The sequence below is a fragment of the Hemicordylus capensis genome, chromosome 3, assembly GCF_027244095.1.
Source record: "Hemicordylus capensis ecotype Gifberg chromosome 3, rHemCap1.1.pri, whole genome shotgun sequence".
Classification (NCBI taxonomy): Eukaryota; Metazoa; Chordata; class Lepidosauria; order Squamata; family Cordylidae; genus Hemicordylus; species Hemicordylus capensis.
In genome coordinates, this window is record NC_069659.1 from 136,572,688 (window position 1) to 136,600,009 (window position 27,322).

The following is a 27,322-nucleotide window of genomic DNA, read 5'->3' on the forward strand; positions in this document are numbered from 1 at the left end:
ATTTAAAAAAATAATGAGGGAGAACGTGAAAATGTAATCTAACAAGCTGCTTTCAAGCACAAATAGTTAAAGAAATGTATTTTTCTAATTAATTGATAACTCAAAGATCGATTTTTCAGGGACATAAACTGCAAAAAGATTTTTCTTTAAATTTGTCATGAGAAGTCCACTTATTTACTTAGCTGGAAAATTTCTGAATGATGACAGGAAATCTAAATGTCCAAAAAACTTGAGGAAGACCTGGAAGAAAATTTAAGTTATTCTCATCAATTCAAATCATTACCAAGGTTCAAGACTAACAGGCATAGGCGCAACTATAGGGGGGGCAGGGGGGGCACGTGCCCTGGGCGCCACTTGGCAGGGGGCGCCAAAAAGTGCCCCCGCCGATTTGCCAGAAAATTTATTTATTTATTTATTTATTTATTTATTTATTTTGCAGAGCAATCCCTCTCCCCCGGTCCCAGCGCCCCCCCCATTGGCATTACTCACCCAGCACTGGGCGCCGCGGCGTCTTCGTAGTCCAAGTCTCTGACTCTCACTCCCTGGTGCGCCCCACCGCCCCGCCACCAGTCGCGCATGCGTCGAGAGGAGGACACGCACCAGAGCAAACTTCCTGAACAACTCCCTCTTCTGAACAACTTCCTGAATGCCCGAACCAGTTCCCCTTTTTGCTCATTCAAGTCCTTCCTCCCCTATAATCTAACCACGTTTTAACTGAAAAGGTTCAGGGAGGGGGAGATGGGGGGATGTGGAACCTTGGGTTCCACATCCCCCCATCTCTCCCTTCCTGGACTTTTTCACTATGTAATGCAAGCTAATTTAATTATCTGTCATCATCAAAATGGATTAGCTGTTTCAGCCCATCAGGAAAGTCTAAACCTCCACCGATTTAATTAACCAGACTGAAAATCAGATGAACAGAGAATGTTTTAATGAAAGGTGGTATATAAATTTAACAATAAGTAAAACTATCATTAGGAGCAATTAGCGATTACTTAAACATTGGTGCTGCCAAGCAATTTGTAAATAAAACTAGAAGCCCTTTGAAAATAAGCTGGAATTAATTGTAGGTTGGGCAGGGGGTGAAAGTATATACTTCTAAACATTTATTGTTAAATTTATATACCACCTTTCATTAAAAACAACCCCAAAGTGGTTTGGTTTTAGTCATGGATTTTAATTTTAATTGCTCTTTTTGTCAATGTGATGAAGATTAGTTAAATCTGAGTGGTCTTAGGCAACCAATGTTGCATCTGAAATGCCATTTCATTTTTTATTGTCATAAATACTCTCCAACCAATTTAAATAGCAAAGGTGTATATTATCGCTTTATTCAATTGCAGGGAATCTCAAAAAAGCAGGATTTGCAACTAAGGCAGTGCATATCTTCTCTAAAATGGCCCTTTTATAGTTTTTCTAACTTTGAAATCGTAACATAAAACAAAGCATAAATGCATAAATGCTTCCCCCTCCATTTGAAACCTTTTCTGGTGTAAATAGCACGCGGTATTGGAAAAGGGGAGTCTTTCTTTAACAGCGGGAGAATAAGGAGTCTTTAGCACTATCACCCTAGTCCCTCGAATTACTTTGGAGTCCTTGGTTTTCGTTTTGTTAAAATACAGTCACTCACAAGGGAAAGTCAGGAACAGAACCAGGGCGTGAGGGAGGGGCATCATAATCATAATAATCATCATTGCATCATAATTCTGATGTTTGAGATACAAGACAACTTCACAGGGTTGTTGTGAGGAAAAACCTAAGTATGTAGTGCATTTTGAAATTTTTGTAATTTTTTAAAATTTTAAAATAAAAGTTTTCTGAAACATGTGTGTCAGTCAGATGTATGTTGGGGGGGGCGGTGGGGGGGACACGGCGGTGGGGGCAATTTCAGTGCTTGCCCCGGGCGCCGTTTTCCCTAGTTACGCCTCTGCTAACAGGCTACTATAAAGGCCAATAGTCATTTTGGACAGAAGTAAATTTCAGGGGTACAGATTGCCCCTAAACATTTGAGGAGCTAACCCTGAAGTACATTTCCCCCAAAGTACATTTTTCTCTAGGGATATGCCCGAAGCACAGTTCAAAGTGTGTTTCAAGCACTCTAAAGGAAATTAGAAAGGGAACTTGAAGAAAACGGCAAGCAGGTGCTTACCTGCTCTCCTTCTAGCTTTCTGCTGGGAGGGCCCCATAAAGTTAGCATACACATGACATCCATAAATGTGCTTGGTCAGCAACACCATACTGACCACACAAATGGTGCCCGCGCATGTGTGGATACCATGTGCGTGCATGCTGATGGTGCACTGGGCTTTTGGGGGGACACACCACCCCAGCAAAAATCTGGAAGGGACAGCGAAGAGCAGGTAAGCATCTACTCTCCATTTACATAAAAGTTCCCTTTCTAATTTCCCTCAGAGTGCTTCGAACCACAGTTCAGGTACATCCCTACTTTACTCCTCCCCAAAGTATCTTTCCTCCTCCACAAATAAGTGAGGAGTTTCTCCTCAAGCTCTGCATCCCTGGTAAACATGACTATTAAAATAACTAGTGGTATGCTAGGAAAGGCCTGTTTTTAACCCAATTAAATTTCTGCTTGAGCTTCCTTTCTTTAATTTGGGACTGAAAATAGTCTTCAAACATGGAATAATCTGGGCAAATACTAGTGATATAATATTTACTTCATTTTTTATCTCCCTTTCCTTGAAAATTATGGTTGAAGACAGGGTTGGGGCTATAATAGAGTGGACAAGTTCAAAGAACCCGGGCCACCCAGCTCCTGGGGGCCACCTGACTTGGCCCTCCCCCAGAGCACCAACCCCTACTAATTTTCCAGCTGTATTTGTTGCTGGGTGCATGTTTTGTTCATTCTCTCTGCGAGTTTGGTCTAAAAGCCTAGATATGCACGTGTGTAGTGTACACAAATGTGAGCAAATGTGGCAAGACCATAGAACTTCCAGGTATCAAGGCTTGACTTCAATTGTCAGGGATTTGGCCTTCTTCTCAGAACATCCAGGGAAGGAGTAAAATCTTAGGGTGAATAAAGCCTGAGTCAAGAGAGCAAGCTATTTTCTGCTCGGTTTTTGAGTGCTTAGCTATTCATTCTTCCACACAAGTGTATCCCATCCCTGAGGCATCAGAAACAGCCAGACTCTTCACCAGACCAACCGGGTGGCATCCTCTGTGCACACCAGGCATCAATGAGCTCTGACCCAGCCTATCAACTCAGAATGTGAGGAGTCTTGCCAATTCTAAACATCAAAGAACAATTCACCCCTTCATTGTTGGAGAATATATAAATTATGTACTGAGACTTAGGAGAAAAATATATATATAGGAAGGACAAAATTGGTCAACACCTATAGCACAGATCTGCATTTCATTTAAGAGGAACCATTTATTTTTAACTCCCAAACCTCGTGCTCTAAATAACACTGAACTTAACTGGAACACTTCAGAGTAAGTACATTTGAGGATGAACAACACCATCAAACCTCTAGTATGCAATGGCTACCTTTTCCTTTGATCGGTATATCAGCATACTAAGGAAAACAACAATCACTCCTAGATAAAAACCTGGCCCGGTCTAAAAACACAGACTGCATTTTTACTAATTCATTCCAGCTGAAAGCCAAAAACACACAGCAAGTATACAACCAAAACATTTCAAGGAGTTGCCCACCCCACTCCACAGCTTTTAATAATCACTACAGAGAAGGAAAAATGACAGAATGGAGCCCTCTTGACCTAATAAATAAGCAACAAAACAAAGCAGGTTATCTGGAAAGGCTAATTGCAGTGGCGCAAACTATTCTGACAGCCAGAATTCATCCATCCAGGGCACTCTGACTTGCCACTCTTGTTCAAGCAGAGATCAGAAGCCCAGTCCAGGAATAACACATCCAGCTTCTGCCAGAGGAGAAAGCCGGCTTCTCTTTGCTGGCCTCCTTTGTTCATTAGCCAAAGCATTGTGCTCTAAATGGCAGCAAATGTAGCTGTCCTTCCTCCCGACTTCTCTTCCTTCCCCTCCTGCTGAAAGGAGGCGAGTTGCTGACAAGTTCACTGACAGTCAGGGTAAGACAAAAGAGGAAATGTGGAACTGAAGAGAAAACGAAACACATGTTGGGGACAACACCGCTTCATTTGTGCTCCTTTTCGGCAGAAAAGCATATTCTTTTTGGAGACGTGACTGTGCCTGGATGTACACAATGCACATACACACAGCATTCTCTCCTTTCATACGACATGAAGCAAAGTGAGAACTCAATTGAGGTCATCACATTTCCTTTATGATTTACATAAATCATGTCAACACAGTGCTAAGAGGAACTGCCGGCAAATCAAGCACAGAAGGTAATCCATTCAACCTCCAGTTACAAATCTGAAAACAGGTAGGAAGTCTTCATGGGCCCACCAAATCTGCTATAATACAGGCAGGATAATCCTTCTCGAGCGGCAAGATGTATTAGCACCCTCCTGCTTCTTAGCTGAGAGCTGTCTTTACTGCTTTAGATGAGACTCCACAGCACATGGCAAAAGGGAGTCTCTTGGAAACCTTCCGCTAATACGCGAGTGTGTTGTGTAAGCTTTGCCTTCGTGAAACATATCCCTTGAAGGAATTAGTCAAACAAAATATAGACCTGGATGATTGATTGGAAGATGGCCTATCTACCGTCCTGCCTACCTACCTATCTATTGATATGAACCACATATGAACCACAGCCTTATTTTTCAAGTAGGGAGAGGGGAAGGGGATTGATGAAACAGAATAAGAGAACTGCAGAAGTGGAGTGAAAATAGTTCAGGTGCACACTTCATCTTTTTCGCCAATAGGCATGTTAGTATAGCACGGTGGCTAGGCTGCAATCCTAAACCCACTTACTAGGGAGAAAGATCTATTGGACATCGCTCCTTCAAGGAAAAAAATGCATAAAATTATATGCTGGAGACATTACTGTGAACTAGAATAACTGGTTGAAATCTCACCATAGCCATGAACTCACTAGGCAAGCCAGTCTCTCAGCCTCAGGCCTGTATCTCTAATACAGGATTAAGAATAGGCACTATTTACCAGGCTGCTGTACGAAAACTAGGATAATGTGTATGAACTGTCTTTGACACCCTAAAGCACAATATTAATGCAGAGTATACATTTAAAAAAAATACAAAGAATAAAAACTGTGTATGAGGATTCATCTACAAAGCTAGGAAGGGGACTGGGAGAAAAAAAGAGTGAGGTACCAGAAATAATGAGTCAATAATAGAAATATATAATATACTTAAACAGAAGATCATAGAAATCACAATGAGGCAGCACTGCAAATAATTCAAATAACCTCCCCACCTCCAAGAAATCTTTTCTGAAAACATTTCACAACAGCCAAGGGCTCCAAATGTTTTGGGAGCACTGCATTTCAAGAAGGACATTGATAAACTGGAACAGGTTTAGAAGAGGGCAGCAAAGATGCTGAGGGGTCTGGAAACCAGGTCCTATGAGGAACAGTTAAAAGAGCTGGGTATATTTACTCTGGAGAAGAGAAGACATACAGTAAGGGAAATATGGTCTTTGAAGGGCTGTCACACAGAAGAAGGAGCAGGTTTGTTTTCTGTTGTTCCTAAGGGCAAGATTAGGACTAGTGGGTTTAAATTACAAGGAAGCCGATTTAGGAAGAATTTTCTAACTGCAAGAGCTGTTTGACAGTGGGACAGTCAGGCCTGAGCAGTGGTGGACTCTTCTTTGTTAGAGCTTTTCAAGCAGAGGTTGGATGGTCATCTGTTGAGGATGCTGTATCAGTTTCCTGCACTGATCAGGAAATTGGACTAGAAGATCTCAAAGGTCCCTTCCAGCTTCCAATCATCCTATAATTCTATGAAATTCTATAGAAATAACCACAACAGGTATGGCTAAGATTCTGGAGGCTCATCACTGACTTTTAATCCCTGGTGATTTGCTCTCTGTACATCACATAGGATGCTCTGAGTTCATTTACACGACCGCAAGGAGGAGGGCTGGGGGGAAGGCAGGAACCATTTCCCCATCAGGGCTCCACTACCCACATGAGTGGCATGGTGGCGAGCCCAGCGGTGATTAGGGAGAGAAAGCTGGGGCCACCAGGCACCCCACAATTCACTGTGTGAGCATCACAGTGCATTGAGAAAGCTCTGTGCTGCCTGGCCACTCCTTCCCACTGGCTTTATTAAAAATATAGCTGTCAGCAGCACAGAGCCTCAGATGACCAGAGAGTGAGGTAGGAGGTGCCTGCTTGTCCTCCTACCTCATTTTAAGCCTGGGTAGCTGATTAGGGCTACCCAGGAGAGGAGCAGCAGGACTGAAAGCAGTTCCAAGTTCCCTCCGTGGCATCTCCAAGATAGGGCTGAGAGAGCCTCATGCCTGTGACCCAGGAGAAGCTACTGCCAGTCTGTGTAGACAATACTGATCTAGATGGACTAATCAGTGGTCTGACTCAGCAGAAGGCAGCTTCCCATGTAATCCCGGAGCCCCAGATGACCAATCCCATCTGGGCTAGACCTGTCCTACCCAGGTTGGCAGGTTATGAGAATGAGCTCATTATGTAGCAGCACTGCCCTCCATGTCCTTCTGATGCCTGCTGTGAAGAGTTTCCACACACAAGTGACAACTGGTACCAGGAACAGAGCCTGCTGCTGTGGAAACTCCCTGTACCACACATTAGAATCACCTAAAGAGTGGCGCTACATATTACAATGTAAGACACTGTGCATATTGAGTTAAATGAACTAATGGTATGACTCAATGTAAGGCAATTGCCTGTGCTTGGCAAACTGTGCCTTAGTGTTCATTTGCATAGGACATTCAGTGTGTGCCCCTGAGCTATGGGGCAGGCTGAAATGACAGACATGCTTATCAGATGGCTCTGCTTTTCATTTGTTGCTACCACATGCTTCTGGGAGGCTGTCCACATGTTTTCAGTTTGACAAAGAGTTCAGGCATAATTTTATTAATTAAAAATAATGGGGCTTCTTGGTGACATCACAGAAGGCCAACCAATCAGTGCTGTGCACAGCCAGTTTCTGCTTTGCATTTGCAGTGCTTTTCTTTTCCTTTTTCAGAGGTTAATCACGGATTGACGGAAATGTATTGACTGAAATGAAGGATGGAGAGTACTACCACCGCTCTAAAGATGCTATGTCTGCCTTCACTTTAAATACATGTAAGTTCTGCTCATTCATACAAGTTCAACTCATGCAAGAAGGCTTGTCCGTAGTGGCTCATAGACTGTCCTGCAGTTCCTCTGACTCAAAATTTGGACTTATTTGTACAGTCAGTGAAGACATGACCCAGTCACTACAATTGGTGAAGGCATGACTCAGTCAGTTTTCATCATACTCCAAAAAATTCCCCATTCAAATATCAATTCCATTTCCCCCACATTTATTGCAAGTTGTTTTTTTTAAAGACAAAGATAATCCAATCTTTTATAGAATACATAAAGGAACATGAATAAATAATACACTATAACTTGCCCTCTACATAAAATACACTACAAACATTTATTCCATGCATAGTTGATAAGAGGGCACCACCCTGCCTTAGTTTCTTTATGGAACTTTAAACCTTTTTATAAGGTAGCTTCACACAACACGGAAAACATCAAACTGCTGGTTTCCAGAGCGCACATGGGAGCCCAGCGTCCAGTGTCAGAAAGGCTATGCTGACATTGGATGTGTCATCTGAACCCATCGGTGCTAGCATCTTCTACCCTCCTTGCTGGCCACAGTTTGAAAGCAAATAGGAATGAAGTCAGGGGTAGCTGGTGAGGTGGTTTCCTAGGGGAAATGTCTGCCTGCTGATGTGTGCAAATCAAGGGAAGGAAGGAATTCTTGCCTTTCTATTCAGGCATTGGGATGTGGTGGCAGAGATGAGGGAGGAGAGTTGGCTTTGCAGTAATCAGCATAACATGTCATTTGCTAAGCAGGGTCTGCCTTGGTTTGCATTTGGATGGTTGCCAAGAGCATTTGGTTGCCAAGAGCATTCTTTTGGGACACACACACACACACACACACACACACACACACACACACACACATCTCTCACAAAGCACCAGGTCCATGGCTAAATGGCCTTCAGCAATCTTTGAGCCCATGCTTCTGTTGCATAGTTGGGTCATTGGCAAAAGGCAAATTTGGAAACATGGCTAAAGGTCAAAACACTGCTTGGCTGAAAAGGGTGTTACAAACAGCTTCAACCTTTGAAGTGGTCAGCTGACAGACCTCAAAGCTATCTCCTGGGCAGGATGGCTTGTTATCGATGAGGATGCTTGAGTGCTTCCACCAAGATGGGGAAACATGCAATCATTTCCTCCTCGTTAAGCAGAAAACAGGGAGTGACACAGGCATGGAGCCTGACCGCCAGTGGCCTGTGTGTGGCTCTGACCCTGCGTCTAACGTCAGACGCGGGGACTAGTCTGTCATCAGACGTGGGGGGGGGGCGTGGCCTTGAGGCTCCGTTCTGGAGTTGGCGTTCAACTCCAGAAGGGGCCCCGTGGCCCCTTCGGGAGCTAAAGTAAGGCAGGCGCTGCTTTCACAAGGCAGTCTTTTAACTCCTGAAGGGGCCGCACAGCCCCCACTTGGGAGCTAAACCAGCACCCTGCGTCTCACGTCAGACGTGGGGGGGCGTGTCAGGGCCACAAGGCATGGCCCCTGATTGGGCGCAGCCCGGGTTCTTTGAACCCATTGGACCAATGGTGTCTCCGCCCCTGGAGTGACTAGATAAGGAAAGAAGCTTTATTCTGAACAAAGAACTCTGCATATGCATCTGGCACACCTAGTTTCAGTAAGGCAATCAAACATGTAACTGCTAATGAATAGATCGAAACCATCTTTGCCCCTTTTCATCATTCTATGCTGTGACAGAATATGCACCCATGCTGATTAGCCGAGTCCAGTTATTGACACCATTATAATGTCTCTATCTTCCTGCCCTCCAGGAGAGACAGCCACTTGATGGCCCTACTGTAGCCCAGGGGCGCGATTTCGGGTATATCTACCCTTGGCAGGCCACATATGGTAGCTGCTGCCCCTATACCAAGCAAGCTGCTGCTTTTTGACTGTCCCGTCCCCTTTTCTTTTTGCCCACTCCCCCCTTTCCACATGCACACACCCTGCGCTGTGCCAACACACTCCCTTCCTCAAGGATCACCGGATTGGACTCTGTACAACGAACACAGACAAGGAGGGATAGGAAACTTTCAGCTCAGCTCTCCCAACTCCATTCCACCTTTTCTTTTCAATCCTAAGGATCTCTTCTCTATCTTCTAAGCCAGGCACTCTACTAAGACTCTTAACCAAGCTGCCTTTTATTTTCTGTAACTCCCCAAGTTTGTTTCCTGCATAAAGCCTTAAACTCACAAAAGTCTCTCCTTCTTTGGAACTTTTCAGTACACCACGCTTATTTAATTTAGTTCTGTTCAGGGCTGCACCTCAGTTTGAGATAATTTCCCCACTTAGCCCAAAAACGTAACCGGAGCATCTGCCATCTAGCCAGTATCAGCCCTGTGCAGTCTTGGTACATATGTGAATGCTGTCTGCTGTAGGATATTTCCCTTAGGGGTTAGGGCTGTAGCTCAATGGTAGAGCATTTGCTCTGCTTACAGAGGGTCCCAGATTCACTTCCTGGCATTTCCAGGTAGGGCTGGAAGAGTCTCTTGCCTGAAACCTTGGACAGCCTCTACCAGTCAGCATAGACAATACTGAGCTAGATGGACCGATGGTCTGACTTGGTATAAGGCAGCTTTCTATGTTTCTACGAGTGCTGCAGCCTCATAAAAATGCACAGCTACTGATTGGACCGTCACTCTTATTGACATTAGCTTTCCACACCAGGGTGATTATCCACTCAGCAATTCTGTGCTTGCATAGTCCTGGCTGCAGCACCTTTACCTGCTCCATCACGCCTGAATGTAAGGGTGGAAATTCACTTCCCCACTCTACTTCCATGCAGAAGCTGGCAGTGCTTCCACCTAGCAATGTGCCTCACTGACTGTCACTGAATGTAGCATAAGTCTGTTCCCATCTGAACCTGTTCAGATAGTCTCTGGAGACTCTTCTTTGCTGCCTTCTGCCCTCAGAGGTTAGGCAGTTGGAAAATGGAGGAGGAACCCTTTCTGTCGTGGCACCAGCGGCATATCTAGGGGAAATAGCACCTAGGGCAAGCACTGAAATTGTGCCCCTGTCCAAACATCTGACACCCATCTTTCAGATAACTTTACCATAATTTCAGCTCAAACAAACAAACAAACAACAAACAAAAATACAAGTCAAGCTCGTTAATCTTTTAATATTTCAAAAACTATTTAGCAGTAGACATAGCCAGACCAAAAAATGCTTGAAAACTACAAATTTCATTATGCTGGGGCTCATGAAATACACAAATACTATGTGCAGGTGTACTTGGAAAACTAAACAGAAGTGCCTGTCTAATTCTCTACTATGCATTGTAGCATCACAATTACATAAGTTTTAAAAATAAATGGAGAATTTGACTTTTCTGAAAATAATTAAAGGATATACAGAGTAAATTGTGTCACTGCTTGGAATATATTCTAGTATTTCAGAAAGACAGTTAAAATGAGAGAAAGAGAGCAAGAAACTCCCAGTGGGCCTTAATACCAAGGATTTCACACTGATTCAAATACAAACTCACCATTAAAAGTCATATTATTAAGGCATCACATTTAACTCACTTATCGCAAGAAGCAAAGTAAGAGCAAATTTTTAAAATGCTAACCTGATTTTTGGTGCGGTGGCCATTTTGGAGGCTTCCACGCATGCTCAAATGGCCACTGCCGAGGCCTGGTAAGGCCTAGGGCCTCGCAGGGACAATTTGAGCATGTGCAGTGGCCATTTTGGTTTTGGTGGCCATTAAAAAAAAATATTTTAAAAAATGGCCATCACACATGCTTGATGCATGGAAGCCTCCAAAATGGCTACCATGCCGAAAATCAGGTTAAATTTTTTTAAAAAATTTTTTTTTTAAATCTCGAACTGGGGAGGGGGTGGGAAGCAGCATTGCACTGGCACCCCCCTCAGGTGGCACCCAGGGCATGTGCCCCTGGATGCCTCACTCTAGATATACCACTGCATATCACACCAGCTATGAAATGCATTCCTCAGTGATAGGGATGTGCATGAAATGAACATTGTGATTCAATTCAAATTTGAATTGAAACATGTTGTTTTGATTCAAATCCGAATCAAGTCACTCCCGAAACAGGTCAAATCGACTTGGAATCGAATCGATTCTAATCTGAATCAATTCAATCTGTTTTTAAAGTTAAAGCCCGGGGGAAGGGAGGAGAGGAAAGCCTAATTTTAAAATGACAAACAGGCACCAAGGCACCAGGATCTCACCTTTCAAGTACAGAGAGTGCAGCAGCAGGGAGGGAGGCAGGCCCACACAGACTCAGAAGCCATTAGAACGGATAGCACGCATATAGAACGGATAGCACGCATTAGAACGGATAGCACGCATATTATCTTGTGGAAGAGCACCGGTGCTCGAGCGCATGCTGCCTCTGAGTGGGGGCCAGGTGAGTGGTGGTCTGGCTGTGGGGGGGGGGGGGGTGGCGGATCAGGTTGTCTCCTCCCCCAGGCCCCCTGCTGCCACTCTGCAGTCTGTACTGCTCCTTGGCACCAATAGGACTGTGCAGGAGTGATTCAAAGGTGTCTCCGCACCTCTTTCTTTTTGAAATGAGCAGCCAGCATGCCGCTGGGGGATGGCAGGTCGGGTCGCCACCTCCCCACCCCCACTGCACTCTCTGCCCTTGAAAGGTGATGTTCTGGTACCTCTGCGCCTCTTTCTGTCATTTTAAAAGTAGGCTCTCCTCCCTTCCCTCTCTGCAGGCTTTAACTTTAAAAACAAGTTGAATCGATTCTAATAGATTTGAATCAAATCAGCCAGTTTGATTTGGATTCGAATCAATTTGATTCGAATTCAGATTGGCCAGATTTGAGTCAGATCAATCTGAATCAATCTGCACTTCCCTACTCAGTGATGCTTACATGGCACCTACTTTATTAGATTTCACATGTCTAGTCAAAACCATTTCCTTCCTTCCTTCAGCACTTCCTCTTAAAAACTCTGCCTTACATTTAGACTAAATTACTCATGAGTAGTCCCACTGGAATTAAGAGGACATGCTAGCGATTAAAAGCACTTAATAAACAGGTAGTTTGGTTTGTGGCTAACATGCTGCCATTTTATCCTGTTCTAGCTGCCACTTTTACTGCTTTCAGTAGCTGGGGGTGGGATTTGTTTCAGGGGTTTGTTCATTTTTCTAATGTTATGGTCTTTTTTTATTCTTTTATTATGTTGTTATTTCTGATTAGGAGCTACCTTGTAAATTCTTTTAAAATGAAGGATGGAGTATAAGTGCCTTAAGACTAATTAAACAAGTGACTGCCTCTTTAAAAGTACATCCCAAGATATGGCATATGCCCTGAATGCCTTTTAGCCGCCTCCCCCCACCAACTCCCCATCAAATTGCCTCCTTTCCCCTGCTTGAGGGCTCCCCAGATACACCTGGTTAGCCACTGGGTGAGGCAGGATGCTGAACTGGATGGGCCTTGGCATGATCCAGCCCGGCTTCTTTTATGTCCTTATCCTGCCATACATTTAAGGTGGTTTTTAAAAAATGGCAAAAGGGTTGATTTCCCCATTTCAAAGCAAGAAAAACCTGTGTTCCAAATCATCATGGATATAGAGGTGGCAGTTATTCTGCATTAGTATATTTGGAGCACCATGGTGTGATTGTGTGCATGTCTTGCAAAAGGCTGGAAAATCTTTAGTGGGCAGAATGCAGTTTATCTGTGACTTACATGCCTGTTAGTTTCGCCCAAGATGGTGGTTCTTCAGTAGATTGAACACACCAGTTAAATGCAGGGAGTTCAAACCAATCCTCCTATGTCACAGAGAACGACTAGCTATTCCACTGGACTACTTCTGCATGCATTTTTCCTTCTCCAGTTTTTATGGGGCAATATCCCCAGCTTTCCCTCACATATTTTCCTCTCCCATGCTCAACTGCTACTAGTCATAGAGGCTGTTCTTCCATGCAGCCTAACCTGGGCTAGGGAAGCCCAGCCTGAGTTAGGCTATGAGTGTGGACCGCAGGGATCGGGCCTGATCCTGGCAGGGCAGAACTTCTTAGCCTTGCTCTTTAACCTGGCTTTTAGCTGGGGTTAAAGGTGTGAGCACACCCTTAACCTCAGCTCTGGAATTATGCATTCCCTCGGGCTGCATTCAGCCCAAGCACACCCAGAAATGGGCGCCTAGAGCGCCTGTCTCCTGGGGGAATCCCCCAATGCCCTGTGCATATCATGTGGTGCATTGTGGGATATCTGGAGATCAGGATGTGTGGTCCTGGCCTCCAGAGCTCTACACTGCATGGCCAGCATGGATCATTTGGGAGCGCGCTCTGCGCTCCCGGCAACTTTCTGTTGCTTATCTGAGGGGGAGGTGAGTTGGACCAGCCTCCCTCCACCCCGGTCATGTGATTAGCCCCACAGTCTCTACTTTATACATTTTTTCTCAAACTTTGGACTCTTAGCTGCGAGGCAAAAGGCTTTAAAATGAGGGGTAATAATAGAACATACATCCTAATTCAAGAGCACAACATGAGACTTTCCACTTCTGATAATGAAGTGAAAATGGAAATCTCTATGAAACATGAAAATCATTTTTAATGCTAGTGGTGAGCAGAGATAGATGGATGGACTTGGCCCTCAACCACCCATGCATAATTCACTGGAATTTCAAATAGTAGGAGCTGCTTTCTCTCAGCCTGCCCTCCTTCATAACCAACCCCAATGATGAGAAAACACAGACTACCATCTCCAGTACTGCATCTAGGATTGCTTCCATTTCTACCCAGCCTATTGCAGGGCAATAGGCAGTTTAGAATAAGAGAACTGGGCAGCCTTTTCTATTATCAGGAATTCAAAATCATAAGCAGAAAGTGATCAGCCAAAGATTAAATGATGTCAATGATCAGGTGCCAAGTGATGGACCAGGTACCAAGTGACATCAATGATCAGGATTCAAGAGATGTCAATGACCAGGTGATCAACCAGTTCAAAATCATAAGCAGAAAGCAACTGCAACATTGTTTGATCTGCAGCTCTTGAGTTGGCAGCCACAGCTATAGAAGAATAGCATTCCAGTTTGCCAGGGCTCAGGTCAACATCTCCCACTTTTAAAAATGGTGCCCATTGTCCAGTGTTCCAGATTCTTGACTTAAAAAAAACAACGGGAGGGCAGCATATCATCTGTGGGTGAGGACAGGTGAGGTGTAGGTACTTAGGATGGGGACAAATTGCAGTCATGAACATGAACATGAACAGTTCAACTTGAGACGTCTTGTACTTCACATGGAACTAGGAGGACAAATGTCCAGATAAACATGGAAACAGACAGAACATGCATCCAGATACAGGGCAGAAAAGAAACGGGTTGTAAGTATCTATAGTTACATCCATTTGTGGAAGTATACATGGATTTGATACATGCTGCATGCAGTTCTGTCCTAAAAGAACTAGCAGCTTGTAGGAACTAAGTGACAAAAGTAGCTGAAAAAATTCCTGTAGGCACCATAATCACCAGTGCTCTTTAGCAGTCACTAGACAGCTCATCTGAAGACAAATCTAGTTGCAGAGAAACAAGACTGAAAGAGTAACCAAGGTCATATAAGCAGGACATATAAGTCAATCCAAAGGCATTATTCCTAAGAAGGGGTATAGTACAAGCTACAAACCTAAGAACAGTTTATCAAGGGGAAAGCAGGAGAAAGAGAGATTCTGGCTGCAGACATGAAATGCATCACCAGAAGAAAGCAAGGACAGCAGCCAGCGTGGTATAGTGGTTAGGGTGCTGGGCTAGGACTGGGGAGATCCGAGTTCAAATCCCCATTCTGCCATGATACTTGTTGGGTGACTCTGGGCCAGTCACTTCTCTCTCAGCCTAACCTACTTCACAGGGTTGTCGTGAAGAGAAACATAAGTATGTAGTACACTGCTCTGGGCTCCTTGGACGAAGGCTCCTTGGATATAAAATGTTAATCATCATCATCATCATCATCATCACACAGTCTGGCAGTTGTGGTTCACTGAACCACTTCACTTGGCCACTGCTAGTCCTCCACTCATGACTGTTTTGTACCAAGTGGGAGTGTTTTGCACAAGAGCATCATGATAGAGCAACAGTAATCTCAACATGTTAGAGCAAGAGAGAGGTCTTCAGATCTTCTCATATATTCAGAAGGCAGAAGAGCCACTGAAGAACACTGAAGAAACCTGATTTTGAATGCTAGACTCATGAAATTCATACATCACTATAGTTTTCTTACTCTTGGTTGCAGAAGAAGAAAACTCTGTAACCAAGAGTTGCATCAAGAGTAGATCTGGGCAAAATATTGTGTAGGTGTGTAGGCTCCCCTGAACTCTCTACCTTAAGAATACTGTTTTACATTACCAGGTAAATTCCCTTCCACCTCTGCAAGTATGGAGAAACAGTGACATTCAGTGGTCAGTTAGATTTATGGCATCTTGGTTTTTCTTGCAAATCCCTGAGGGGTGCAAATACCCTGAGATAATCTTCTGTTTTGTTTTCAGTCCCTTTCATCTTTTGAGAAAATGGGGGGAAAGGAAAGAGAATGAGAAGAAAATGCTGCATGTTTAAGTAGTATAAAATCACTTGAACATTAATTTCAGATTAGCTCGAATATGTTTGTGCTGCATTTTAAAGGAATAAATGTAATGTAAGAAACTACAAGCAAGAATAAAGAATTTCATGATGCTGCAAATAAACCTCTTTGGCTTTCTTCTTGCCAGCTTGCAATCTCCTGGTATTTAAAAGTTTAAAAATGTATATTCAAGTCCAACAAAGAATAAAACATAATGAATGCTGTTTCATTTTAGGTATTTCTATAGACTTAAAAAGGAAAGCACAATGCATAATGGACACACTAGCTAAAGAAGACAATATACTTGCATTTCCAGGATAAAGGACATTGAATGGTAAGGGGATCATCCAATCTTTTCTCTGTGTGCAGCAACACACATACCCACCTCTGCACACACACAATCTGCTCTGGGCTTGCATATGACTCTGGGCATGGAGGAATGGGCTGATGGAAGGAGTTCAGTGGAATGGAAAATCCTTTGTGAGTGTGTAGCTCTGCACATCAGGTGGAAGAGATCCTAAGTTTGAGAAGACTTGCTTTTATGTTAACCTGTTCAGGATCAGTCTGTTTGGATTTTTCACAAGTGATGCTGAGAATTTCCTTTGGTCTGTAATGCATCACTTGTGAACATTATTCATGCGGAAAAGGAAATAGAAACAAGCTATTTTTAAACTGAATATTCCAATTTGTGTAGCTTTTAAATTGAATGAGCATTCCAATGGATGCAGCTTTTTCTTTCAATTTACAGATTCAGGAAATGTAAAGACTGAAGCTATGCTGAGAGCTGAAAAAGAAACAATTACAAAAATATCATTAAACAGACCAGATGAGAGAACCCTGTTTTTTCCAGTGGTTTAACTATCAGTCTTGGGAGTCATACCAGTAAAGTAGCAGTCAGGACAGGGCGCAGTATCATGATGCTACTCTCATTGCAAAATAGACCCATACCTAAAGGCTTGCAGCCAAGGAATTGACTGGGTAGTTCACATCGGCATGTGAAATTCAGGCCAGCCTCCCTACCTGCATGAAGTATCTCATCATTGTTCCCTTAAGATTGTCAAGTTACAATGCTGGAGTAACAGCAGAAGCCACAACTGGCAGAATTCTCCTTCAGTGCAGTTCTTAAAAGCAGATATCCTACATCATGTTGGCCCATTGGCTCATAGTTGCCAGCTCTCAGTTTTTCTTTGCCTATCAGCTTTTTAGCTTCTTCTTGTCTCCTCCTGTCTTCAAGCCCATGACCACACCATGGAGTCCACAGATCCTATTGTTTAGGCCACTCCCTAATTTGCCTCACTTCCTTTAGCCACCCTGCCTCTTGGCTAGATTCCTTATAGAACTCAGGCAGCAGCGATATAGGAAGATGCTGAAAGGCTTCATCTCATACTGTGTGAGAGGAGGCAATGGTAACCCCGCCCCCCCTGTATTCCACCAAAGAAAACCACAGGGCTCTGTGGTTGCCAGGAGTCGACACCTTACTTTAAGATCTAGTACAAAACTTTTGTATGGGTTGAACTGTCCGTAACACTGAAGACAATAGGTGAGTATTCACACATGGGAGGACCATTAGCACATCCTGTGGGCATAAGGCCTTAGATCAGATTACTGCTACTGGTAGAACAGGAATGAAATTGACATAGTGTAGCAAGACAGAACTGCTCCACCGCCTTTGAACAGAATGATGATGTCGCTCTATTGATGCACTGTGACAGCCAAGAATATTTTTAGGGTCTGGGTGCCAGAGTCATATCTGAGCTTTGACACATAGCTGTAAAGGAACCTGCTTTGCTTAAACAGAAGAGAGCAAGTTCTGGAGTTTATGTTGTTCCTCTGTTTATTAAAAACGGATGGAAGCACTTGACAGAAAAATCAAACTTCTGGTCATGGCTCATTAATCCCTGTTGTGTCTGTCAGATATGTGTGTTTAGAGTTTCAACAAGGCTCGGAAATTAAGATTACTGCTGTGCTTTGGTGTTTGCTCTAATTTTGAATGGAGAGAAGTGCCACCAGCAGCTTAAAACAAGAGACAAGAAAAGGGGTCATCTTATTAGCCAAGGCAGAACAAATGACATTTATCAGTTACCTACTCTGGCCCTAATTTTCAGAATCAGTTGGCACTTATAGCATGTATTGATGGCAAATGGTGTTTGGGCAACTCAGCTTCTATCCAGAATTATGTTCAAAATATAAAATCGAAATGTAATTCTTTTAGTAATAATGTGATTTTCAGTGACATTTTGGGAAGATACGTCTCCATTACCAGATTCTGCTCTCACATACAGTGGGGTCAATTATAAAGCAACCCAATGGGGACAATAGAGTTTTGAAATATAAAAATAAGCATAGTAATCTGTATGTTCAGGGCACAAAAATATAGTCCATTTCTACCATTATAGTGAGTGAAATTGATATAATGGATTAGTATGGAGGACAAGCAAAATATTATGGAATTACACAAAGTGTTCCATTCATGTTTGCACGAATAGAGTTCTGCTATAATATTACAGGAGTTTTCAACAAATCATGCAATCCTCTTTGGTCCCTTTAGGAGATCCACATTCAGATTGTTACTCTACTACCAAATGCTTGCATTAATTCAGTCAGTAGCAGTCGGTGCAGGCGCTGCTGGGCGGAGGTGGGCGGGGTGAGAGGCACCTTGAAGTCTAAATTAATAGCTGCTTACCTCCTCTACCACCGCACCTGAACACTACGTCAAGCAGCAACGTGCCACCCAGCAGCCCCTGTGGTGGGGTATCAGCTCCATGGAGGCCAGGTGAGTGGCGGAGGTGATCCCCCGCTGCAGGACGTGCTGGGTGGGGTGCTGCTGCTTGAAGCAGCATTCAGATGCGGCGGTAGCGGAGGTAAAGGCAAAGTGTGCCAACAGAGCCCTGTGGTTGTCTTTGTTAGAATACAGGGGGGATTTAAGCACCTATTAATTTACACTTAAAGGTGCACCGGCCGCTACTGGACAGTGCCCATTGTGTTTTCTTCACCAATGGAAAGGAAGTTCTCATCCTCCTTCCTGGACTGACCTCCTTTAAACTTCCCTACAACCTAGAGCTCAATGGCTGCTTCTTTATCACAAGGCAAAATGAGCAGTTGGGATACTGTCAACTGGAGCAAATGCAGAATTTCGGTAGCCTGGTAAGCAGCAGCAGAATATCATCTGCAAAGCAGGCTGTTTCCATGGTCAGGACAGGACGAGGCAGACCTGACCGAAGAAGGGCTCTCAGTGTATTTTCCCACTGTTGTATGCAAACACCGTGTTAGAAAAATGAAAAAGCAAGGCTTTGGGGAAAGAGGTATGCAGAGGCTTAGAGCAGGCACTCAAGCAATGGTTATTTTACACCCCCTGCTTCATTCCAGTCTCATGCTCTATATGAGCAGGAAAATAATACACTTTTCCTTGCTCCTAATATAATGTAGTATAAGTATTCTAGCATGAATCAGTCACTAGAATTCTGAAATAGGCATCTTTTACCATAGGTAATACATACCATCTTCCAGCCAGCATTCAGGGCTAATACACATTTAGGATGTCAGCTAGAGAGGGAAGAAAGAAGATGAGGAAGGAAGGTGACAAAATGGATGCAGGGGTTCAAACTGCAGGGAAGGAGAGATGGATATGTGAATATGCCAATGAGAGAAGGGATTCTGTTCCTATAGGTGCATCCTGGTCTTTACTGCCAATTGGCTTTTCCAGATGGCAGTAAAATCACTCTGAAAAGAACTTACAAATTAGTATAAACTGAGAGCTTACTGAGCACCCAAAGCTTGTGAATTAGTATAACCTGAGAGTTTACAGAGAGCTCCAAGATCCTGTTTAAACAGGGGTTTGGAGCACATGTAGAGGGGCAATACAGATGAACGCTCCTCTCACACAATTAAAGGATGCCTTGACAGTGCATCAGTGGCAAGCACACTCCTTGAACTTCTCTGCCCTGATTGCATCATCTGAACCAGCCCAAACTTAAAACTTGAGCATTATGCCCGGGATTGTATGAAAATTGATAGTATATGTGTTTGTAAGTGCATCTGATTTTTTGCAACATACTGTTATTTTAACAATCAGATCTCCAATGATCACGGGGGAAAGAGCAAGGCAAACTCTAATTTTCTCCTAGAAGAATCACAGCTACCAATAGCACATATTAATATTTATTCATTCTATTTCAGTCTATGTGTAAATGTCTCTAAGCAGATAACTAAAATAATCCCCAAATAATCTTTCTCACAGACTTCACAATCTAAACTATTCTGTTACACCCTGAAGCGATTTGTTAAGAACAGGATTGACATTAGCAACCCCCAATTCATGCCAATGATGTGTCATCATTAAAAAGAAATGTTAATATATTCTCTGCATACAAGTCAACAATCAAACTGTAGCAAATATTAATGGAGCCAGGATCTCACGCTAAATCTATTTTACTCCCTGGGAGAATAATAAAGCTTATAGTCATTCAATGATATAACAGAAGCCACTGAAAATCTAAGAGCTTGCCTGCACTAACATGTGACTTCATTTTAGCCAATGTGCAGATAATACTTGATAAAGGATTCAAACTGTTTTCAGTACCTATTTGGATCTTTTATCCTATTCATGACCCTAAGGATCTTTACAAAATGTGACTGTAGTGGTTATATAATAAAGAAGAGAAGAAATATTAACATACCTATATCTAGATTATTGGCTTAGCCAAGATTGTTGTAGGTCCTCTTCCCTTCTTCCCACTGGAGGTCCCTTCCTCCTCCCCACCATTGTAGCTTTGGCAGCAAGAGCTGCTTTTGATGCTTTTTCTCATCTTCTCTCCCCACCCCCACCACCCCAACAAGAAGAGCAATGCTAGGAGCGGCCCAAAGGTCTGAGAAAGAATCACGCTCCAGTGCCTGATCCACCAGGAAATGGGGAACTGCCCCAGATGTCCCTGCATCATCACTTCCAAGGCAATCTTCCACCAGGAGACTATCTGCCCTCTATATGGTCCTGGAGATGCCAGAGACTCTTTCATGCACAACATGCTCTATTCAGAGCAGATGCTAAATCATGTGGACCTCAACCAAGTGCTGTTGTGGGTGCCCCCAGTGTTGAGGACGGTCCATCTCAACATATCAGAACCAGAGGTACCAGCCCAGAAGTATATGGAATATAGGCCTGTGTCTGATTTCATTTTATATTAAGAGTTCAATTAAATGCCTGGACTCGTTAAACTGATACCCAGGTCAACTGCTCTGTGAAGGAGGAGGCAATCCAGCATTGTATTGTGAAATGGCTACTCAAGGGAGTACAAAAGCCAAGCCTGAATGCTGAATGCTATATCCAAATGCTAAAATGTGACTCACTACCAGATACTGTCTGAGGAAAATCTCCCCTCTCCTGTTGCAAGAAGCCAGCGTTAATCCTTGCCAACGATTAACACAATTGCTCTCTATAGAGATTCAACATAGGTAATGCATACAAAGAAAATACCTGTAGACTTTAATTCTTATCTCACTGATGCTTCTGCCCTAGCCAAATGTATTGAACTCGTCTCACACATGTACCCCTTTTTATGTTACTTTAAATATTCTCTTGTTATAATTACACACTAGATAGAGGTACACAAGAAATAATGTAATTGCTGTCTCACACAAATAGAACTAATTCTCTCACTAATTCCTGACTTTTAACACCTTTTGGGGTCAGACTGGCAATTGGGGGAAGATGCAATTTGTAGCTCTGAGATGCAGATTTGCTTTGGGCAATGTTCCCCCTCCCTTCCTAAGCGCACAGTTTACAGAAGATGAGATTGAGATCTCTCTGGACTGGCCAATATCCTGAATAATTAAAAAGACATTGTCAAGAAGGTAGCAGCAAGTTGTCACCTTTTTGGACCCAGGAAAGATGAGACTTGAATAGACTCTATGAGAGAGAGATCAAAGGAAAATACACTATAAAGAATGAGGCTACTGGACAGAGAGTTAGCAGTCTTGTGCCTATGGGCAATCTTTTGCCTACAGTAAGAGCTGCTCATAAAGATCCCAGAGTTTGCTGCTAAGCCGCGGGGCAACAGCAGGAACTCTGTCCATGGACAGGAGCTGTCTGTGACTTCTACTGCGCAGTGAGAAGTCAAGACTTCCCCAGCCATGGTGCTCTGGCTCTCAGCTGTGATCTGAGCAACTGCAAATGCTGCTGTCTCCTGCCAAAGGCCTCGCTCCTTCAGCTGGAAATACCTCCGCTCTCAAGTCTCTGATCCTGGTAAATATGCTGTCCTTACGAGCCTGGAATCCCTTCATCCCTTCCCCTTCTTCTGCTCCCCTCCCCTCGTCCCTATACTAATCCCTGATCTCCCCCAAACCATGCCAGCCCTCAGCCTTCCTTCCCCCCCTCTTTTCTGCCTGTATATTAGGCTTTAGGAAGATTTAATGTACACACATATGTAGTTAGGAACACTGGTTGAATACTGGTGCTGGCTAGGATGTTCTGTTTAAATGCTGTTAGTAATATATTGATAGAGTGTTCTGCTTTCTGCTAGACTATGTGTTATTCTTTTATACTCAATAAAGCCCATTGAATCTTTGAGGATTGGTTTGATCTCCTTTCTTCCATGCGCCCAGATCCTACATGGTCACCATATAAAAGAACTTGGTCACTTGGTGACACTATGAGCCAGGCCTAATTTGGTATGCTAGCTAATAAGCATATTTAGTATATAAATCAGGCCTGGACTTTAACACCAGGGACATGGCAGGTTCGCCATACTGGTGATTGCCATCCTTTTTTCATCAGAGCCTCAAGGGTTGATACGAATACAAATATGACAAACATTTTAATATTGCTTTTCAACAAAAGTTCCCAGAGCAATTTACATAGATATAAACAAACAAACAAACAAACAAAACAAAACAAAATGGCTCCCTGTCTCCAAAGGGTTCACAATCTAAAAAAGAAATATATAAGATCGACACCAGGAAAAGCCTGGAGGGATGCTGTGCTGGGGATGGATAGGGCCAGTTGTGCTCCCCCTGCTAAATAAAGAGAATTACCACTTTTAAAAGTGGCCACTTTGCTTTTGCGACCAGTGCCCCAGTTGGCCAACCCCTGGTGCTGACCCTGATTGTACTATGGAGCAATGATGTCCTTTCCCTAATGATGGTCTCCAGTCATCATGACTGTTCCAGACAGCACACATAAACCATAGCAGTGCACAATGTATTTCTGTAGTACACAAAGGACTTTGAACACACAACACTGCTGGCTTATTTGGAATTATTTTGCTTTTGCATTGTTTTGAGTTTTACAAAATCCTCTATACTTTTAACAAAATAGGAAAGGACAGGAGTCTGTTAATTTAGACTGGAAATGAAAATGGAATGTTCTCTGAAAAGTATGGACATGGCTGATTTAAATCTGAAAATAAGGTGTCGATTTTCATCTCCCTGGTAATAGGCATGCATTTATGTATCTAAACATGTGAAAAAGACATAGTGAAACAAAAAAAAATTATAAACCTAGATATAATGGAACAGAAAATCACAACAGGAATATTATACACAATGAAATAAATACAAAGCATCAGAAAATAAAAATTTGAATTTGCTTTATCTCAACACAGACTTCTGATTGGTTGACAATGTGTATCACATTCTTTGGGTCACATTACCTGGCTAAATTGAAAGATGCATTTAAAACACTTTTTGTTTTGCAGAATCTCTTTTTCTGGTTTAATTTTTAAGAAAATGAAAAAGTAACAGAAATAAATTATAAAATGGCATGAAAGCAAAAAAGAGAAAGGAGAGAAAAATTAAAGCATTCCCAGTCCAATCCTATGTATGCAAGCTTGCTTGCATATAAGCTCCGCTGTGTTCAGTGGAGCCTACTCAAAGAAAAATGTGCATAGGATTGCAATCTGAATCTTTAAAATAGGTGTCAAAAGAAATGCTGGATATTAAAAGTTTCAGTTTTATAAACTGAAAAGACCCAACTCATTTCAATTCCAATACATACTAGCAGCTATATTAAGAAGCTGATAAGGGAAATAGAGAACTGGGCATAATATAAATAATCATAGCTTCGATTAACACATGAATATGGTTTTGAAGTATCTGTTGAAGCTAACCTAACATCTAATCTTCACTGAGATACTTGTGACTAAGTAAAGACCAGTGGCTGACATCCTGACTAAATTATACCGTGGGGATCCTATTGAAATAACGTTAGCCTTTGACTAACTCCTGAGTAGTAATATTGAGTAAAAGTCTGGATGTCAGCCAGTATTTATAGGTTTAAAAAGTTTATTCAAAAGCTCATAAAGACATATGCTGCATTTTTGCCGAATGTGTATCCTTGCTAACATCTCCCTCTATCTGCAAACTCGGGAAATAAACAGGGTGCATATTTGTATCGTGTCTTCTCAGAAATTGAAGACCCTAAATGAGAAATATAGGACATTCCCTATTTTAAAACAAGGACTTATATAGGTTTAATATACTCTAAGGAAGAAAATGTGAGGCCAAACTGCATCAAAAAACTAGAGAAACCCCTAATAGCTGCTAGGTTTTTGTCAATGGGACCAGGCACCTTCAGTTTATGCACCCAGAAGCAGGACCCAAGTGTGGGAGTAATCCAAAGGTATGCCAATTATAAGGGCAAATATATAGAGAGAAGCCCTGTAATCATGTCCCCACAGTGTGTGATCATGCCCTGTACAGGATGATAGGAAAGGGGACTTGCAGCTGATTAAGAATCAGCTCTACTGGTCTGGCAGAATACATTCCTGTGTATACACTTGTGGTAAGTCTTAGATTTGCATGTGGGACCAAGGCATGAATTAGACTGGTCTGGAAACCAGGTCAGGAGCAGAAAGAAGAGGGACCCTTTCCACAACCTGCTACTGAGAGGCATTTTGATTGGAACTTGCATTTGATCTTGCTGCCTTGCATTCTGCTAAAGAAAGGCAGGACTTCTAATTTGATAGATGAATGGATACATAGATAAAGAGGCTGTTTGCACGCACAGGCAAAACCAGGCTAAGAAAGCCAAGCCCGTTCTTGCCACACGTGAGAGTTGCTGATATTGTGCCTGATCCCAGCAGTGCCTCAACAGCAAACCCACCAAGCCAGCAACCCTCTTAAACGGGGTTAAGAGAGTGAGTGCTCTCAACCCCATTTGGCTGATTGTCTGCAGGACTCCTGGCTAGCATCAGGAAGCTCCCCATAATGCACTGCATGCTCACAGTGTGAGCCACCCAGAGAACAATTCCTCTGTTATAAGCTGCCCAGAGAACAATTTGTTATGGGGAGGCTAACAAATAAAATTTATTATTGATGATGATGATGATGATGATGATGATGATGATGATGATGATGGGAGTTCCGGGGGTCTCCTGGCCCCCAAACCTCCCAGCTGCCAGCCAACATCTGGGCATACAATGCACTCGCACAGCGAGAAGACCAGGATCATCTACGGGGGAGGTAAGCATTTTAAACCTTCCTCCCCTGAAGAGTGGAGCCATTTCTCCATGATCATGAGAAAGGGCTCAGAGCTTCCTAATTATGTGCCTATCTCCTACTAATGTCTACTTACCAAATAGCAGCAATCGTCCTCCATGATATTGCTTAACCCCAAAATAAAGTAATTGAAGCTGAGGGTACGTGAGACGGAGAGGAGACACCACTGGTCCAAAGCAGAAAAATGTCTTCATAGCTTCACACACAGATCAGTGGGATTTCTATTGGTTCCTGCTTCTGACATTTGACCATAACATTTTTGCAGGCCTATCCCTCAATTGTTAAAAAAAAAAAAATCCCATTGTGGGAAAGGTTATTTCAGAATGAGCACCAAGGGGAAGCTGCATCTAGAGTACACAGAGTTGACAGGTAATCACCGCTCAGAAAGGGACAGTGTTTACAAGCAGAAACATGATAACAACAGAACATTTCAATGAAAAATACTCATGATTCTCCAGGAGGAACATCATATGATAAGACAAGAGAAGCTGAAGACTGTGATTCTTAGGACAGCTGTGGTCCCTTCGCTGCTGCAGTGTTTATGACAATGGCATGGAAAGTGAGTGGAAATTTCCCTTGGTAGAACCAAATCATGTACCATCTGGCCACCACTGTCAGAGAAAACCCTATCAAGGAACTTTCCATGTAGTGTGAATAATCCCTTAGTCAGCATTCCAGATGCTCTTCCTGATAGGCTAGTTGTAACCAGTGCTTATCTGAAGCAGGTGCTGGTCCCAATGAACTCGATGCCTGCCCCCAACCCAGGTCACATATAATCTGCATATACAGTGGGTATAGGAAAGAATTACCCCCTTTCATAGACCTTAAATTCTGGTTCCCTTACATCCTGAAATGAAAACACAAAGAAAATTCCCTTCACCAGCTGTACTTATCCAATGCAACCTATAACATCCAACTGAAAAACATCACAATTACAGTCCAGAAAAAGTGTCAGAAATAAAAAAAACAAGAATTACTGAGATTGAAAAAGGATCACACCCCCCCCCATGTCAATATTTTGTTGAACCACCTTTTGCTTTAATAACAGCCTTGAGTCTGTTGGGATACTTCTCTATCAACCTTGCACATCTAGACGGAGCAATATTTGCCCACTCCTCCATACAGAACTGTTCAAGTTCAGTCACATTGGATGGTAGGTGTTGGTGGACTGCTATCCTCCCTGGATCCGGTCGGCCCTCCAAAATGGATGGAAGAGCAAGGAGGAAACTGGTAAGAGAGGTTACCAAGAGGCCAATGGCCACTCTGAAGGAGTTAAAGGACTTCATGGCAAAGAATGGTTGTTCTGTGCATGTGACAACAATTTCACGAGCGCTCCACAGATGTGGCTTGTTTGGGAGGGTCGCAAGGAGAAAGCCACTTCTCAAGAAAGGCCACATTAAAGCTCGTTTGAGCTTTGCCAGAAGGCACCTTGAAGATTCTGATGCCAAATGGAAAAAGGTCTTATGGTCAGATGAGACCAAGATTGAACTATTTGGCCTCAACACCAAACAGTACACCTGGTGTAAATCCAACGCAGCTCACCATCCACAACACACCATACCTACAGTGAAGCATGGAGGTGGCAGCATCCTGTTGTGGGGGTGTTTCTCTGCCTCAGGGACTGGGGCTCTCGTTAGGATAGAAGGAAAAATGGATGGGGCAAAATACCGTCAGATTCTGGAAGAAAACCTGCTACCCTCTGCCAGACAGTTGAGGATGGGCAGAAGATTCACCTTTCAACATGACAACGATCCAAAGCACACAGCAAAATTGACCACACAGTGGCTGAAGGAGAAAAAAGTGAACGTCCTCATGTGGCCCAGTCAGAGCCCAGTCCTAAATCCCATAGAAAATCTGTGGAGAGATTTGAAGATAGCAGTCCACCAACACCTACCATCTAATGTGACCGAACGTGAACAGTTCTGTATGGAGGAGTGGGCAAATATTGCTCCGTCTAGATGTGCAAGGTTGATAGAGAAGTATCCCAACAGACTCAAGGCTGTTATTAAAGCAAAAGGTGGTTCAACAAAATATTGACATGGGGGGGTTGATCCTTTTTCAATCTCAGTAATTCTTTTTTTAAATTTCTGACACTTTTTCTGGACTGTAATTGTGATGTTTTT

At 43.1% G+C, this 27,322-nt stretch overlaps 1 protein-coding gene across 2 annotated transcripts in view; it reads left to right on the forward strand.

Annotated features, from left to right (window-relative positions):
- The window catches only part of POU3F3 (POU class 3 homeobox 3), a 110,229-nt gene extending 87,964 nt beyond the window's left edge, over positions 1-22,265 (forward strand). The window contains exons 2-4 of one of the 2 annotated variants that reach the window (XR_008319270.1): positions 7,084-7,184; positions 15,946-16,044; positions 20,547-22,265. The gene's annotated coding sequence lies outside the window, so the exon portion shown is untranslated. The remainder of the gene's footprint in view (positions 1-7,083; positions 7,185-15,945; positions 16,045-20,546) is intronic. The other variant, XR_008319271.1, reaches the window with a different exon arrangement.
- The last annotated feature ends 5,057 nt before the right edge of the window (positions 22,266-27,322 follow it).